Source organism: Kryptolebias marmoratus, linkage group LG2 (genome assembly GCF_001649575.2).
Source record: "Kryptolebias marmoratus isolate JLee-2015 linkage group LG2, ASM164957v2, whole genome shotgun sequence".
Lineage (NCBI taxonomy): Eukaryota > Metazoa > Chordata > Actinopteri > Cyprinodontiformes > Rivulidae > Kryptolebias > Kryptolebias marmoratus.
The window spans coordinates 24291567-24295240 of NC_051431.1; the positions used below are offsets into that span (position 1 = coordinate 24291567).

General features: G+C 47.8%; 1 protein-coding gene across 1 annotated transcript in view; it reads right to left on the bottom strand.

Moving 5' to 3' along the window:
- The window catches only part of numbl (NUMB like endocytic adaptor protein), a 77888-nt gene extending 74225 nt beyond the window's left edge, over window positions 1-3663 (bottom strand). The window contains exon 1 of the mRNA XM_017435366.2: window positions 3503-3663. The gene's annotated coding sequence lies outside the window, so the exon portion shown is untranslated. The remainder of the gene's footprint in view (window positions 1-3502) is intronic.
- Window positions 3664-3674: the final 11 nt, after the last annotated feature.

Consider the following 3674-nt stretch of genomic DNA (forward strand, 5'->3'; position numbering starts at 1 on the left):
CACATGTGTGTGTGTGTGTGTGTGTGTGTGTGTGTGTGTGTGTGTGTGTGTGATAAAAGGCACCCGTGTCCTAATGCTGCAATCAGAGCACTGGAAGAGAGGAAATGGTCCAAGGGGAAATGAAGAGTGTGTGGATGTGAGTGTGCCTTAGTGTATGTGCGGATGTGCGAATGGAGGGGTGGGGGGTGGTGGGGGGTTGTGTAATTATATTCTGCTTGCGATGGCTGAGTTTCAGAAGTGATTAGTTTCATCTCGCCTAATTTGTGTCTTCGTTCGGACTCCTCGGCCCGTCTCTCCGTCTGTCTCCAGACCTCCAGCTGCCGCGGAGGCGAGCTAAACTTTCCCGGCAAACCCAACTTTAGGGCAACAGCGGCATTCTTCAAGTCCCGGCCTCCGGCTCCGTCCAGCTCCAACTGCTTTTCAGATACGTTGGGATTTTTTGTCTTTAGGAATTCCAAGTGTAAGCATGGATGTTTCCAGCAAAGGGGGGGTCGCCTCATCGCTCGTGTCGGAGTCTGTTTCTGTTGCAACGTTGGCGCCACCAGAATCAGATTGATACTCACACCGTTAGTCATTAACAGGGACGTCTGAGAAAACAGGTGTCCACTGTTCTTCACTTTCACTGTGAAGAACAGTGGACACGATCAACAACCGTTGACACGTAATATCAGCGCTGAACCAAAAACTAACACTAGCAGGAAGATTAGCTCAAACTTGCCCTGGTTGTCTGTTTTACCACAATGATGAAGAGGAAAGTCTACTGAAGTCTAAACACATGTGTGACGTATCTTCTTGAAGTAGTTTCTTTAGTTTTATTGGCGTTTGCAAAGCACTGCATTTTATGTTCGCCACTTCAAAGTTTCTTGTAAAAGTCCCTGAACAAGGTCTGACAGAGGCCGTCCTTTCGGCTGAACGTACACAAAGCTGTCCTAAAATGCCCCACCAGTTCCAGGAAAACAGTACAGCTTCCTCCCTCCATCCAAACCCTTGACTGAGGACAAGCTCCCAATGTGGACCTAATTTAGTCATGGTTTTGGGGTCTTCGTGGTCGTTTTTAATGTTTGCTTCCTTAAGGTGTCATTTCTTCTAGGGCGGTTTTGGTAATTTTGTATGTTTTCATACTATCAAAACTGTGTTTGGTTTGATAAAACCTTGATAATAACCTGTGTGGCACTGTACGATGGACGATTTGACAGATAACAGACAGCAGGATCGCGCGCATCACAAAGATCCAACAGAGTTATCAGTTCAGCAATGAATGGAAGGCAAGCACTATTAGATTTAAACTCCGTAAAGAGGAGGTCGGAGGTTCACCTTGGGTCATTGGCAAATACAAATTGCCAATTTAAGCTCACGACTGAAGACTTTTTTTGTACTATTTTGTTTACAACAACTGAAAATCACACAGTCTGACCTCGGCATTAGCTAACAGATGTCCTCAGCTGTCTTGTATTTGTAATCAGCACACCCGTCACCTTCCCCAGAACATGAACTCCTCGTTTTCCTCACGTCCTCGTCAAATCCTTGGTGTACCCACATGTCGACCGTCCTGCTGTTTGTCTCTGTCAGGTTAATAAAGTTTTGTTTGTTCCTCAGTCTGAGTCGTTGAATCTGCACTCGGGTTCTCGCTATCACAATCCATTATTCATGACATTTAGATTTTTTTGTAACTCTTGGCCAAAACTACGTAACGTGTCTGACACAGATATGCTTCCCTAAGAACATCTGTATTATCCACATATGCTCTGTAAAAGCTGCTTACGGGGATCCAGATCTTCCCAACATTTGGTCTGAACCTTGCTAAGATTACCTAAGAGCTCTCTGGAACCAAATGCAAGAAAGTAAAAAGGGACCAGTGAAAAAAACAGTGGATCTGTTTTGGGGTCTGGATCATTAGCTTACCAAAAAGAGCCGTCTCCTTTATAAAAAAGAAATAGGCAGAAAGTAGTCGAAGAGTCGTTTGAGAGCTCACATCCATCCCAAATGTTCTGAATCCTGGAGAGCAGCTGAAACAAGCCTGAAGTAGTGCTGACTGAAAAGCCGTTTTAGCTGGCTTATCATTGGAGAGATGAGCTAAAGTGATCCAGTCCCAAAAAAAGAGGCAAAGTTCCCGTCGCTAGAGACATTAACGTCCAATTCGGATAAATCTTAAACACATCATGAAGGACCTCCTGTGTGCCACGTCAGAGAGCTGTGCCAAGTGAAACCCTCCAGCTTTAAAGTACTGCAGAGAAAGTTCACGTTTATGAGCCTCGGTGAGGGAAAAAGGCCGCGCTTTAGCCTGAACCTCGGATCAAATTTTAGCGTTCCTTTGGGTCGCATCTCCGAACGAACCCGACCTCCGAGCGCAGTCTTCTTCCCAACCTCGGTCTCACTTCGAGGCGAAAACCCAAAGACCCACCGTCTCTGTGAGCGGTCTGATGCTTTTAATGCACCTCATGTGACTCCCTGTCCTGCTCCGAGCCCTTCGGCCAGCCCAGACCACCCCTTAGCAGCACGACAGGCTGTCTGAGACGAAGTGCCATGTCATGAAAACAGATGGAGTCCCCCCCCCACCCACCCAGACAACGGAGCTGCTCGCATTACAAAGCTCGACACATGAAGGCATGTTGCCAACTGTGGGAGCGTGTGGAAAAGCCTTCTTTCTGAAATCAGAACGCTTGAAGCCGGCTGAACGGGAACGTTCCTCCCAACAAAAGACGAAGACCCTAAAACCTAACGTGACAGGCAGAGGTACAGAAAATCACGGAGACAGACACACTCATGGTAGGCGTGTGTGTGAGAGGGGAGATAGGGGGCATGAACTTAGGGGTGACTGTGGTTTCAGTGGTTAGAGCAGTCCTCCTCCAATGAGAGAGTTGGAGGTTCGATTCTTGGCAAGAGTAACATTTCAAAGTGTCCCCGTGCAAGGTGCTGAACCCCTCACTGTCTCCCATGTGCCCCATCGGTGTATGAATGTGATCTAAAGCACTGATTAGCCTCTGTAGAATGATTTATTCAGATTGCGATGGGTAAATGAGGGCACAGATTGTGTCTTAAAGCGCTTTGAGTGGCCTGATTTGCTAGAAAAGGTGCTATATAAGTACAGTCCATTTACCATTCAAGTTCCCCACCCTTCAGAGTGAGCCAGAGTACCTAATAAAGTCCTTCTCAGCACCTTGATGCCACAGTCAGTCTCATTCACTGACAGTAGCTGCTAGAAAGTTTGCCTGGAGATCTCTGCAGGATGACTCTCCACGGTCTGTCAGGGTCCCGTTTCATTCATTCATTCATTCAGTTTTGAAGGGTTTTTTTTTACGCACGAGCCAAACGCAATGCAGCCCCATCCGAGCCTCCATCGACCTCTAAAAAGCCTCCAAATCAAAGCCTGCTGCATGGAAACCAGGTTCCTGGTTCCTGGTTCTGTTCGCTCTGAAGCCACCATCAGCGGGTTATAACCCCACAACCCCCCCCACACACACACACACACACACACACCCTCAGGGTGTCAGATTGGACTCACCCAGCAGAACGAAGGATGATGGGCTCCTCTGTGGACGGACTGAAGGCAGCCGGCGGATGCGCTGTCTTCACCCGCTGCTCTTCCTCATCCGCTCCGAGGCGAGCCGCCGCCTTCCCAAAATACTCCTTTAATTCGGATTGTTTGTAAGAAAAAAAAATGGGGGGGGGGGGGG